We start from the raw sequence: 15,152 nt of genomic DNA, 5'->3' as shown, positions 1-15,152 counted from the left end.
TTCAACACTTAAGAATAACTGTGTGATAATTACAGAACTGATAGAATAAATAAAGGGGAGAGTGATCCAACATGGGAAGTGAGATACTCAGCAGACTCATAGAATGGCAGATGTCCTAAATAGCACTCTGGCCTCAGAATCAGCCTAAAGATCAGCCCTAAAGGCATTCAAATCTGGCTGAAAAGCCCATGAGAGTATTTCAGGCATGGAAAGCCAAGACACTCTGGCAAAAAGATCTCTGTGAGTGAGATCCCAGTGGAAAGAATAGGTCTTCAAAGAAGGAGGTACCTTTCTCTGAAGGGAGGAGAGAACCTCCACTTTGACTATGAGCTTGTCTAAACAAGAGAAGAGTCGGAGAACTCAAGGGGCTTCCATAGCCTTGGAAACTCATGACTGGTGCATAGGGAGATTACTGATACCATAAACAGGAGTGTCAATTTGTAAAGTCAACAACAGGAGTCACGGTGCACTTACTCCTCATGTAGGATCTCTGTCCTTAATGTGCTGTACATTGAGGCTTAATGCTATAACGAGTACTCAAAGAGTATATTTCACTTTGTGTTTCTATGGGGGTGCAAACGGTTGAAATCTTTACTTAATGTATACTAAACTGATCTTCTGTAAAAAAAAAAAAAAAATTATCAATTCCCAACTTGACTCTCACTGGGATTAAACATGACAATAGGTCTGATCTGATTTCATCATCATTTAAAAAAAAATCATCTATTATTTTTCACTTTATGTTTCTGTGTGGGAGCAAACTGTTGAAATCCTTACTTAATGTATACTAAGCTGATCTTCTGTATATTAAGATAATCGAAAATGAATCTTGATGTGAATGGAAGGGGAGAGGGAGTGGGAGGGGGGAGGGTTGTGGGTGGGAGGGACGTTATGGGGGGGAAGCCATTGTAATCCATAAGTCGTACTTTGGAAATTTATATTCATTAAATAAAAGATAAAAAAAAAAAACCACAATGCAGTTTTACTTTACCCCAGTTAAAAAGGCTTTTACCCAAAAATAACAAATGCTGGTCAGGTTATGGAGAAAAGGGTACCCTAATACAATGTGAGTGGGAATGCAAATTGGTACAATGACCATGGAAAACAGAATGGAGATTCTTAATAAAACTAAAAATCGATCTACCATACAGCACCACTATCCTACTCCTGGGAATATATCCAGAAGAAATGAAATCAGCATGTGAAAGAAATACATGCACTCTCATGTTTATAGCAGCTCAATTCACATTAGCAAAGGTAACATAGACCTAGATGTTCATCAGCTAATAATCAGAAAAAGTATGTGGTATATACACATGGTGGAGTATTATTGAGCCATAGAGAAGAGTGAAATTCTGACATGTGCAACAAAGCGGATGGAACTAGAGATCATTACATTAAGTTGTAAAAACAAACAAACAAACAAAACAGGCCCAAGAGACAAACATGTGTTTTCTCTTATTTGTGGAAGTTAGTATATATAGAGAATATCAAAATTGTGTAGTTGTTATTTCATTTTGTATATAGTTATAAATATTGCTTTAGTGAATCATACCACATAAATGACAATATACCCTTCTTTCTCCACACTACACTGTCATGAATTCCTCACATTGTGATATCAACATCTTTATTTTCAAGAAAAAAATAGTATATATGTGTATTGATATGATGTCTACATTTGTGATGAATGTGGCAAAATGTTAAAAATTTTTTTAAAAATCAAATAATATATATCAGACTATAATAAAGAGATCATATCTATATTTTCACCACAGTAAATATCTGAGAGAATCCAAATATTCATTTTGGGAGATGAAAACATGATCATTTTAACATTTCTGAAATTACGAGTGTTGATGCTACAGAGTTCTTTCTAGGTCCATATCTAGCCCTCTCCTGTCCCAAATACGTGCGACAGGAGGATCTACCAATAATGTAGTAATTAAGTATGCAAATAAGCAGCTCATTTATTTGGTCCTGGGAAAATATCATTAATCAAATTTATGGATGTAATGGAATCACTTCTTCCATGCTTATTAAATTCATTATGAAAATGTTATCTCTGGACTCAGCTGACAGTTGTAAACTTAATGTGACTTTTAATCAACAGTAACAAAATCAATTATGTCACTACTGGGCATCTTAAATGAAGGTAAATTACTACCAATCAAAGTCTTTCTCCCAAGATTTGTATCTTCACACATTATGTATAAATATATACACACACATATATGTATTCACACACACACACACACACACACACACACACACAGGTTGTTTTAAGTTTAAGGGGCAAGCAGTTGGCACAGAATATATTAAGATGCTACTTGGGAAGCCTACATCCCATAATGGAATGCTTGAGTTCTAGTCTTAGCTCCACCTCCAACTCCAACTTCCTGCTAACGTGCACCTTGGTATGCAGCAGGTAACAACCCAAAGAGAGTGAATCTCTGCCACCCACGTGGACACCTTCATTGGGTTCTTGTCCCCTGGCTTAAACCTGGCCCAGCCCTGACCACTGAGAGCATCCGGGGAGTGAACCAGTTGACAGAAATTCTGTATGTTTGTTTCTCAAGTCCATAAAAGTCAATAGATGTTTAAAAAAAAATGTGAAGCTAATTAGAATCATTCTTGGCATGTGTGTTGTCTTGTGCAATGGGAAGCAGGAGAAAGCAGCTTGGGCGCTATGGTCCCCTGTGCACTAGCAGAATCATCTTGACAAAGTCAGCTGGTTTGATTGGGCAGCAGATCCCACTCTTAAAAATATCCTATCACATTACCATACCACAAAAACGTAAAATTGTGAGTATTATAAATTACATGAAGATGATTTATAAAGGTGGGAAATGCTTTATATTTTTAATTCCAGAACTCCCTCATTTGTGGACCAGTTTAAATATTTGCTTCTTGCTTACTTCCAGTCATCACTTGCTTGGTAAGGATCAGATGTGAGTTCAAGGCAGGTGAAGGACAGACGGTTGGACGAACAGACAACTAGAGGAATCAACCAATGGCTTCATAAAATTTAAAGCATTGAAGCTGCCTTGTAAAATTAGAAGTATTCTTCTAATGTCCATTTTGTACATTTAGGTACAGCATTCACTTGCTTTTATAATATATATTCTTCTACTATAAAGGTAGAAAATTATTATTTCAAATGAATCTTGACAGTGCATTAAGTTCATGTCAAGCCACACTGCCACCTGATCAGGGAACTTGATCTGTTTTTCTACTCCTCCTCCTAAGTGATATCCAGTCATGGTGTTTACTATGAATCAAAAAATGACAGAGACAAGCATCTGGCACAGCCATTCAATGCCACTTGGACACACACATATTGTATTAAAGTGCCTGGGTTCAAGTGTTGGTTCTCTTCCTGATTCCAACTTCCTGCCAATGAATACCCCAGAAGGTAACAGTAATGGCTTAATTACTTGGCCACTCATGTGGGAAAGCCTAACCCGACTGTGAGCTCTTAGCTTCAGCTTGACCCAACCCCAGCTGTTGCTGGCATTGGGGAATGAACCACAGGATGGAAAATCTCTTTCTAGCTCTCTGACTTTAAAATAAATCAATCTCTAAAATTTAAAAATATATATATGCAATGTGATTAAATGATATTAAGGCTCTCCAACCTTTATTTATGTGTAGACATAGGAAGATGTCCTCCATCTGCTGGTTCACTCCTCAAATGTTCATGAAACCCAGGATTATGCCTTGCCAAAGCCAGTAGCCTTGAATCCCAACCAGGTCTCCCAGATGGGTGCCAGGAACTTGAGTACTTGAGTCCTATCTGCTGCCTGCCATGACGCGTTAGCAGGAAACTACATGGAAAGCAGGGAAGGCAGAGGTCTCACTGGCACTGCACTGTGAAATGCAGGCGGTTCAAGCGGCGGCTTGACCCACTGTGCTACAAGGCACACTCCTCTTCAACCATAACATAGAACATAGCTTACGTCCCAACCTACATGCAGTCCTCAATAAAATTTCTTAGGAAGAAATAGTATAAAACCTGAAGTGCTTTTTATAAGTCAAAAAATTCAATTTTACTTCCCTTATGTGTTAAAATATCCAAGAACTTAGTAGCCCAAAATGCATCCTGCTCAATGTTTTGTTCAACTCTGTCTCCATACAGTAGATTGTCAATGCTGGAACAAAGCAGCCTTCAGCAGTTCCATCCTTAGTAATTCTCTTTGTGATCCAAGACTGGAACACTTGTTGATAAATATCTTATTGGCTACACTTTTAAAGGGTTAAAAAATTAATAGGATATGCGAGGTTATCGCAGTATTTGCCCCATATCTATGAAATTTAGGAGAAAAACCATTACCTAGCTCTTGAAATTTATCATCAACAGAAAGTGTTTCCAAAGTCAAAGCTTCCGCCATTTATCACAATAGGGCCCCAATAGCATCTGGGGGGAGGAAAGTGGTGGCGATGTGGACAAGATGCCATTCAGACAAAGAGATACTCAGAATGCAAAACCTGTGAGATCAGACTCATTTCACCCAAAGGGTCATGACAGCAATATGTTTACCCAGCAGAAAAGTCATCCCAAAATAACAGTTCAATCCTCTGTTCTTTTTTCTGTGTGTGCGTTTCTTTAATATTTGGAAACGGCAATCCTGGCAGCCTCAGTAACATAACGTGCCTTTTCTTTCCCATTCAGCATATTTGAATTTCTTAATTTCATTTCTCCTTTGAGCCCTGTGTTTCTGGCACCCCAGTATTGAATTGTCAGCACTGTTTAATGACACAACCTCCGTACTGCCTAGTAATGGATATTTTCAGTCCTGGGTCTCAGTAGCTCTGGCTTCTGCTTATACAATAGTTTGAATCTATCTGCTTTTTTTTAAGATTTATTTTTATTTATTTGAAAGAGAGTTACGGAGAGAGGTTGAGACAGAGAGAGGTCTTCCATCCGCTGGATCACTCCCCAGGTGGCCGCAATGGCCAGAGCTGCACTGATCGGGAGCCAGGAGCTTCTTCTGTGTCTCCCAGGTGGGCGCAGAGGTCCAAGGACTTGGGCCATGTTCTACTGCTAATCCAGGCCATAGCAGAGAGCTGGATTGGAAGAGGAGCAGCCAGGACAAGAACCGGTGCCCATGTGGAATGCCAACACTTCAGGCCAGGGCTTTAACCCGCTGTGCCACAGCGCCAGCCCTGAATCTATCTGCCTTTTAACAAAGATTCGTCGTCTTCCCACCCTTATCTGAGATGAGTAATCATCATTACTGGACTTCATATTAAGGTAGCTTTTGATTGATGGGTCCTTCCCATCACAGTCAAGTGAGGACCAACAGTGCTCCTCACAACCCCGTCCTTCCTAGCATTTCCCTTTGAAATTTCCCAAAGCCCCATCTGACTCTATAACAAATCAATTTTTAAAAAATGTTTTAGATTTACGGAAAAATTATAAAGTGCAGAACCAGACCTGTCCATGCCCAGTTTCCTCAGTGGTTAACATGTGATGTTAGTACTGCACATTTGCCACAATCATTAACCATCATTCATATATTACTAAAATTGTGCTTGGCTTCAGATGTCTGCATTTCTTACCTGTGACCTTTTTCTGTGTGTTTTCTCAGCACATCATGTCATGTTTCCTAAGACTCTTCTTGGCTGTGATGTTTTCTCAGATTTCCCTTGGTTTTGGTGACTTTCAGTGCTTTCAGAAGTACTGGTAACAATACAATCTTCATTCTCTACTTGACAATGGGCTCACACTTTATACCATGGGTTTCACTGACTTCTATTTGTTATTTTTTTAAGTCTTTATTTAAATATGACCTGTGATTCTTTTTTTTTTTTTTTGACAGAGTGAGAGAGAGAGAGAGAGACAAAGGTCTTCCTTTGCCATTGGTTCACCCTCCAATGGCCGCCGCGGCCAGCACACCGTGCTGATCCGATGGCAGGAGCCAGGTACTTATCCTGGTCTCCTATGGGGTGCAGGGCCCAAGTACTAGGGCCATCCTCCACTGCACTCCCTGGCCACAGCAGAGAGCTGGCCTGGAAGAGGGGCAACCGGGACAGAATCCGGCGCCCCAACCGGGACTAGAACCCGGTGTGCCGGTGCTGCTAGGTGGAGGATTAGCCTAGTGAGCCACTGCGCCAGCCCTATTTGTTCTTGTTGTGTTTTTCTAGCCCTATCATTTTTCTAAAACACCTCTCCAGATTTCATCTTTTAGAGCCTCCACGATTAGAAATGTGTTAATGGAATGTCCACAATATCTTGGCTATTGTCATCTTCCTTTGTTGGATAATCACAACTTGTGGAACCTTTCTCTTTAGAAAGACGTGAAGACAAGGCCCAGTCAGCTGTTGTTCTATCTGCTTCATCTTACTGTGTCTTTCTATGGAATACAAATTCCATCAATTGTTCACCCCGTTCTCTTTGGACAAAGGCAATACCTGACTGCCACCCTATACTAGCTGTCGTTTTGAAATTCATCTAAGGGTTTGAATACTTTGCACATTCTCTTTTTCTCCATTCGATTGTAGCCAAATATTCTTCGACAGTTCTCACCGCAGTCAGCCTGATCCTCCAGGCGTATTTACTCAATTTTATGTGGAGTCTCCATTTTCAGCTTTGAGGAGATAATTTCCACGGTTGTGGGATCCTTCTCCCTCCAGCAGTTACTCATCCTGCTCTCCAAGACACTCTTCTTCCTCTGTCAGAGCTTTCAGTCCCAGTCACAATTAAACCAGCATCTCTCTCTCTACCTTCTCGGGCAGTTAGGGCTCATCTGACTGCCTTTCCTTCTATATGTGATAGCATTGTTTATCAGATTACAAAGGGAAATATTTGTTTATTTTGTTGCCTAAAATATTTTTCCAATAAGCAACCATCTTCAGCTTATGTAACAGGAATCTTTTTTAACTAGCCATAGCAGCTTTTTCAGTTGCCTAAATGACTTCTACATTTAAAAAGGACAACGCTTTTTAATGGCTGTCTTAGACTATAGATTTGTAACACATTAACTTTGAGTTATTTCTTTACCTCATCCCTAGAGCATAACATACTCTATTTGTAATAAAGACTCCCTTTCATTTGTAGTTGTTCATTCATAAAATTTTACTGCATTTGTCTGGAAAATCCAGTTTGAGTCTCTCAAATTGAAACCCATAGCCAAAGTTGAGTCACTTGTCAAGTTAACGCACAGACACAGGGATGATTCCTTCCACACTTCTCACCCTTGGCCTTGAAGGCAAATGACATGAGATAAAGACAAACAGAATGAGAGACAACTGGTCCAGCACTATCTACACAGCCCCAGTACCAATGATGCAAAGCCTGAACCTCATTAACGTTCTATAGAACATGCAAACCTCAGTGGCCTTACAGTTTTATATGAATAAACGTCATTGCTCCTTCCAAGTTTTAAAAGGACTAATTGCAATTCAGCTTCACCTGAAATATCAGGACATCCTGTACCTACGAATTTTCAAGGTCTTATTATTACAGTCTCACCTGAGGCGTCTATATACAGCAAGGCTGAGGTCATCTATGTAGCTAGACTTTGTCAAAGGCACAGGTGCTTGCTGCCTTGCCTGAACGAAAACTGTCACTTTCCTGGGACAAAGTTAATGTTCTTCAGTGACCCATCAAAGTCAAAATTCCACCTGGCCAATTTACTAAAGCCTGAGGCCTAATGCCACCCATCAAGGGTGCATGAGCCACAAGCCAATAATGAACTTTAAAAAAAAGCAGCCATATGGCATGCTATACAAAGTTACCACCCACCAAAGTGAAGTGAAAAAAAAAAAAAACTGACTTCTATCTCTCCTCCTGCTTGGTGAACCAAAACCCAAAATCACCCTTTTGGATCACTTACGGTCTTGCTTCAGCAAAACATCTCAATCTCCACTGCTTTCTTCCTTCCCCACCTCTACTCCTAACCTATTGTCAAGGTGTCCAGTCTAATGTGAAATATTTGGGGGTTGCAGGTTTATTGTAACACTCTTCCTCCCTGTTGAAGTTCAGAACCAGCTCAGAGCTAACCAAATGAGAAAGGGGAACAGGCATTTAGCCTAGTGGTTAACAGATCTGCATGCCAGCACTTGGGTCTGATTCCTGGTTCCTTACTCTAGCTTCCTGTTCATGCAGTTACCAGGAAGTGACAGCAATGGATCCAGTCATCGGGTTGCTGCCACCCACGTGAGAGACCTGGATTATATTCTCTGCTCCTGACCCTGGTCCAACCTTGGCTGTTGCAGACAGTTGGAAAGTACACCAATGGATGGAAGATCTTTCCCTCCTCTCGGTCACTGTCTTTCAAATAAGTAAATACATCTTTTAAAAATAAAGTAAAGGGCCAGCGCCGCAGCTCACTAGGCTAATCCTCCACCTTGCGGCGCCGGCACACCCGGTTCCAGTCCCGGTCGGGGTGCCGGATTCTGTCCCGGTTGCCCCTCTTCCAGGCCAGCTCTCTGCTGTGGCCAGGGAGTGTAGTGGAGGATGGCCCAAGTACTTGGGCCCTGCACTCCATGGGAGACCAGGATAAGTACCTGGCTCCTGCCATCGGATCAGCACGGTGCGCCGGCTGCGGCGGCCCATTGGAGGGTGAACCAACGGCAAAAGGAAGACCTTTCTCTCTGTCTCTGTCTCTTTCACTGTCCACTGTGGGGAGCAACTCGGACTATACTGTTACTGGAATTAAGACTTATTCTATGCATCTGCTCTCCCACTGTGGGGAGCAACTCGGACTATATTGTTACTGGAATTAAGACTTATTCTATGCATCTGCTCTCCCACAATATGGCGCTGGGAGAGGAGAAAACAGCTTCTACGCAGCTGCCTCCAGTTCAACCAATAAACTGTAGGACCTACTCCTGATTGGAGGAGAGCAGCGTACTCGGCGTGTGGGCAGCCGAGTTAGGATTGGCGGAGGAGGACTATAAAGGAGGAGAGAGACGGCATGCACCAGGAACATCTAAGGGGAACATCTAGCTGAAGGAACACCTGTGCAGCCCCCGAGAAGAGCCGGCCGGCGGTGTGCCGCTCCCCTGCGGAAGTGGGGAATGTGGCCAGGGGGAACTGCCCTTCCACGGAGGTGGAAGGGATAGTAGCCAACCCGGGAAGAACCAGCAGCAAACCCGGGGAGGGCCGAGCAGACGAAAGAACAGCGCAGGGTCCTGTGTCGTTCCTCCACGAAGAGGGGGAGCGACATAATGGTGCCGTGACTCGGATAGGAAACCTAGGACGGATAGCAAACTTAGGGGGGAAGAAACGGGAAGAAATGGGAAAATACCGGAGAGAGAGACTAGCAAAGAGCCTAGGTGCCGGAAGAAGCTATTGAAAGCCTAGGCATAGACTCGGATATGGACTGTGGGAAAGAAGTTAGGATTGACAGCGAAAGTGAAAGCTTTCATAGACTCGGATGCGGACTATGGCGGGGAAGCTAGGAGACTGAAAGCGAAAGTGAAACCTGGAGGAGGCTTGGACTCGGATACGGACTGTGGGGAGAAGCCAGGAGAAATGAGAGGAATATTGTTGGAAGAAAACTTAAGGAAACATACCGGGTAGAGAAAAATGTTAGGGAGGATGAAGCCGCGAGTGCAGGCCGAGGCGGATATAAGCCACCTTGGAATTCTTCAAGTCACCCCGGGGAGCAAGAGGCGAAGATCTGGAACCAGAGGCAGAGACGTGGGCCGCCAGGTTGAAATTCGCCAGGTTAGTCCGGGGAACTTGGACTGAATGCCGGTGGTGGCGGAAACATTCGCGGAAGCCGCTGCGTGCAGAGAGAGCACGGGGCGTGAATAGATGGGGAACGCGGGGCTGGCGCGAGGCCGTGGTGCGGGCGCGAAGTGCGTGGAGACCGCGGAGCGTGCACGCAGAGCCGGGAACCCGCCGGCGGGGCGAGGCGCCGGGAAGCCGCGCAGAGCCCGTGAAGCTGCCGCGGGGCGAGGTGCCGAGAAGCTGCTGTGGGGCGAGGTGCCGAGAAGCAGCCTCGGGGCGAGCGCCGCTGGGAAGCCGCAGGGATAAGAGAAACAGAAGTTTAGAAGTAAAAGGAGAGAAATAGGAATGCTGGAAGATAGAAGTAAAATGGGAGAAATAGGAATGCCCGGAGATAGAGAAATAGAGAAATAGAGAGGCCTCCCTACAACACTGCAATGTGAGAGCTTGGATTCGGTCTGCCTGATTAGGGAAGTGGTGAGCACCTGCGGGCGGCTAGCAGCTTATGCGCCGCAGGTCACCGAAGACAGGCACATTATCAACACCAATAAGTCACCCCACAACATGGCAATGAGAGAGCTTGGATTCGGTCTGCCTGATTAGGGCGATAAGCACCAGCAGGCAGCTCGACCAGAGTATGAGCTGCAGGTCACCGAAGATAGGCACGAATCAACACCAATAAGCCTCCCCACAATATGGCAATGAGAAGGCTTGGATTCGGTTTGCCTGATTGTTAGGGCTTGTAAGCCCCTGCAGGCAGAGCAGAGCATGCGCTGCGGGGCACCGAACACAGGCACGCATCAGCGCCTAAAAACCTCCTCACAACATGGCGAAGAGAGGACCTGGATTCGGTTTGCCTGATTGATAGGACTTGTAAGAGCCTGTGGCAACTCTAGCAAGCAGAGCAGAGTGTGTGCCACGGGACACCGAAGACAGGCGCGTATCAACGCCAAAAAATAAAAAGAAAGGGGGATCTGTGGGGAGCAACTCGGACTATACTGTTACTGGAATTAAGACTTATTCTATGCATCTGCTCTCCCACTGTGGGGAGCAACTCGGACTATATTGTTACTGGAATTAAGACTTATTCTATGCATCTGCTCTCCCACAATATGGCGCTGGGAGAGGAGAAAACAGCTTCTACGCAGCTGCCTCCAGTTCAACCAATAAACTGTAGGACCTACTCCTGATTGGAGGAGAGCAGCATACTCGGCGTGTGGGCAGCCGAGTTAGGATTGGCGGAGGAGGACTATAAAGGAGGAGAGAAACGGCATGCACCAGGAACATCTAAGGGGAACATCTAGCTGAAGGAACACCTGTGCAGCCCCCGAGAAGAGCCGGCCGGCGGTGTGCCGCTCCCCTGCGGAAGTGGGGAATGTGGCCAGGGGGAACTGCCCTTCCACGGAGGTGGAAGGGATAGTAGCCAACCCGGGAAGAACCAGCAACAAACCCGGGGAGGGCCGAGCAGACGAAAGAACAGCGCAGGGTCCTGTGTCGTTCCTCCACGAAGAGGGGGAGCGACAGTCCACTCTGCCTGTCAAAAAATAAAAAATAAAAAAAGTAAAAAGGTGAGCCAGAAAAATAGATACCTCAGCTTTATTATCTGAGGAAATTGTTGGAGCCATAGCTTAGACCCATAGCCACAATGCATTTCTAGTAAGGAACCCCAAACCCCCATAGTCAGGCCACCTACGACATGTTAGGAAGCAAGGCAGGATACCATATTTCATGTAATAAAATACACGAGGTTTGTAAGGCATGCCATAATTTTGATGAAACTTCCTTGTCATTTAAATTAGGACCTGCCATCAATCATAAGATGTATACTTATTCAGAATCGTTAAAGTATTTTTAAAAATGTCTTAGAGCAGAAGAAATATGAAATAGGATCTTTACCAGCAGGGAGATCCCACACAAGGAAGGTAGGGAGAAACTATGAAGCTCATTCTTCCATGTGTGTTACTCATATGATCATTGACTGGGGAACAGGGACAGACAGCTGTGAGGACAGGTAGTGCTGTACTCAATTTTGAGTGCCTGGACATATGAAACAAGGACCAAAGGGATTCTCTTACTCAACCAAGAAATAATGCTGTTTCTCAAAAAATTTGCAGAAATTGATACCTAGAGTGATCACTAAAGTCTTTGATGCAGGAAAACAACCTGCCTTTCATAAAAGAAAAATTCCATAGGAAAATGTCTCAATATAAAGTAATATTTCTAAGCAGTACAAACTCTGAGTATGTGGAAATTTCAATCTCAAGAGAACGATCAAGCATGTGAACATTTTTGAACTATTTGCAACTTCCAAACACTAAACATTTTACAACAGAAACAGGACCTAGAACCTGATTTTATCAGAAGAGCACAATTTCACATTTAGCCTAATAAGTGCAATGAATTTTTACTGTTTGAATGGTCTCATGGTAACGTCTCCTTTAAAGCAAAACTACTTCAGAACTGCCCTCAACAGCAAAAACAGATTGCTCATTTTCTACTTTGTATTTGCTTCTAAAAGAAGGCTTTCTTAGTATCTTGGAGAAAAGGACATCCAGGGACCCAGTGAGAAAGGCCTCCTAAAGCTGATTAGCAAAGGACTGATGGAGCTTGATGGACACACAGGCATTATATAAAGGCAGTATCACACAATAACCAACATGTATCAACACTGGAATCAGGCTCATCTGAGCCCTAATCATGGCCCTCTTATCATTTAGTAAGTGTATGACAACTTAATTTCACATCACTTTGATTTCTTCATCTTTACAAGAGTAAGAACAATAATATCTCTTTCCCAAGGTTGTTGTGTCAATTAATGAGGCAATGTATATAAATTACTAGTGCAGTGCTTGACTCATAGACAATATAAAAAATACTGATTTTTTTTATATCTTGGGAGAATTCACAACACAGAAAGAGCTTGCACATAAGTTAAACACTCTTTTACCATTGTGGTAGTCGTTAGTGTTATCCAGAATTCTTCCCAGCTCTGCCGTCTGGGCTCAGGGTAGGATTGCATGGCTGGCCCCCTTGTGGATGCCAGTAGTAGTTCTCCCACTGAGTTGTTCTAGAATTGATGCATGGACAGAGCTTTTAGGTGCTGATGTGAAACCCTGCAGAATTTTTTTTTCCCTTTGCCACAACCAGCTAAATTCCAGACAGTGGCTGCTCCATTAGCCTGAGCCCCAGAGTAAGGACAACACACAGCAGAGATCCCAGTCAACCCTCAGTCAACAAATGAGAGTTGCATGAGGCCAAGAGATTTACAGATGATTCATTACCAGAGCAAAATGTTGTCTGACAGACACACCTAGACAACCTCGTCTCAAACATTTAGATTACAGAATCACAATTTACACTTCAGACTTTACATACCCCCACTGCATCCTTATGTGGCTATAATCAAGCAGGTTGTTGGAAATATTTATGAAGTTCATTCATTCATAGATAAGTTCCAGACACTGCAATGGGTTGTGAGGGGAAAAACACCAAACAAGCAAACACTCCTTGTCTCATAGCTTACCATGAGGTTGACTGATCATGGGGACAAGAGGTCTTAGATGTTAGCCAGTCTCACAATATTTTGGCTTACTTAATTTTATAACAAGTGGCAATCTGCTACTACCAAGCTCCGAATGATCATATTTATGATAGGTTTCTAACCCTATTGCTTTCCAATGTACTTGAGATTCTCAGAAATGATACTAGTCCTTCAAGTTTCTTGAAGAACTATTACCTGGTTAAATCCTTTATAGAGATAAAAACTTATGCAATAACACTTTTCTACATTGTATAGCCATTAAAGATTAAATCCCTGTGGGGGAAATAAAATACCCTCAGAAGAATCTTGAGGTATGTGCTAGGTTGGGCTATGGGGAACCATCTAAGTGCATAGGACGCATAGCAGAGAGCGGTTTGCTGTGGGGAGGCATCATTCAGTGGCTGGGGAAGCAGCAGCAGGGCAGGATGCTGGAATACAGACTGGGTTAAGACCAGTTAGCAGCCAGCACCAAGGCTCACTAGGCTAATCCTCTGCCTGCGGCGCTGGCACACCATGTTCTAGTCCCGGTCGGGGCACTGGATTCTGTCCTGGTTACCCCTCTACCAAGCCAGCTCTCTGCTGTGGCCCAGGAGTGCAGTGGAGGATGGCCCAAGTGCTTGGGCCTTGCAGCCCATGGGAGACCAGGAGAAGCACCTGGCTCCTGCCTTCAGATCAGCGCGGTGCGCCGGCCGCAGCACACTGGCCACGGCAGCCATTGGAGAGTGAACCAACGGCAAAGGAAGACCTTTCTCTCTGTCTCTCTCTCTCTCACTGTCCACTCTGCCTATCAACAAGAAATAAAAATAAAAATAAAAAGACCAGTTATCTTGACTGAAGATCTGGCTTCACTACAAATTTGCTATACAACCTCAAGTTGGTCACTTCACTTGTTTTAGCCTTAGCTTCCTCATCTAGAAAGTAAGAATGGGATTTTTTTAAAAACTCAACTATCTGTCTTAAAATCTAGAAGTGAAAGTGCTCTGACAGCCACAAGTGCTAATCAAAGCATGAATATAAATAATACAGAGGGGTCTCAGCAAAAGACTTTGTGGACTTTACAGATTTACCACGGGAATGAGCATTTCTGCATGAAGGCAAGAAATGGAAGAAGTCAGCAGTCCTTATAGTAACGTGGCAAGGCTTCTGAAGGTTTTCCTTTGCCTCACAGCGTGTTCCTTCCTCTCGGAACCTGTGGGAATACAAGGGTCTGGTGTTCCTAGAATGAAGCTGCATTTACTCACCTACACTCCAAAGCCTCCTTCGGTGGAAGGCAAAGGAATGGAGTTCCAGCCAACACAGAATTAGAAATGACCTTGGAGATAACTGACAATGGCTGGCAGCTGAAACATCATCTGTCACGGGTTCTGGGCAGACAAAGCAGCTGGAGAAGCACTGGAGTGGCTCTCTTCTCTGTGTGCCTTTCGTTGTTCTTAGTCAGCAAGCCCGGATCTAGCCCACGCTCCCTGAGCATCAAGGAAATCATACCCTCCCTCCAGGTCAGCATGAACAAAGCAATGTCATCCCTGGAAGAGTAAACTGAGGAGCAGAATTAATTCACTTCAGAGGGACATGTGCTCCTTTCTCCTAGCAAACCATAAACAAGACAGACAACATCTCGTTACACTCTAATCATTGCAACTAATACAGCACATGTTAAAACTTTCAGAATAAAAATAATGATTGAGGAAAAACAATGACCAAATAAGTGTCTGCAACTAACACTAATTTTAATAAACATTTCCTCCAGAACTTTTATCCAATCCTTCTTTTCAGTATGAAATATTCATATTTGAGTAGCCTGGATTTTAATCTGGGGGAGAGAGAATTGCCGTAGGTCACAACCAACTTGACACTACAACTGATTGAAGGACTGCACCCACAGTCATTGAATCCCCACTACCAGACTAAACCAGAGAAGAGAAGCAATTACCT

This window comes from Oryctolagus cuniculus, chromosome 16 (assembly GCF_964237555.1).
Source record: "Oryctolagus cuniculus chromosome 16, mOryCun1.1, whole genome shotgun sequence".
NCBI classification, from domain to species: domain Eukaryota; kingdom Metazoa; phylum Chordata; class Mammalia; order Lagomorpha; family Leporidae; genus Oryctolagus; species Oryctolagus cuniculus.
The sequence above is the reverse complement of the archived record's forward strand: the minus strand, read 5'-3'. Positions refer to the sequence as shown.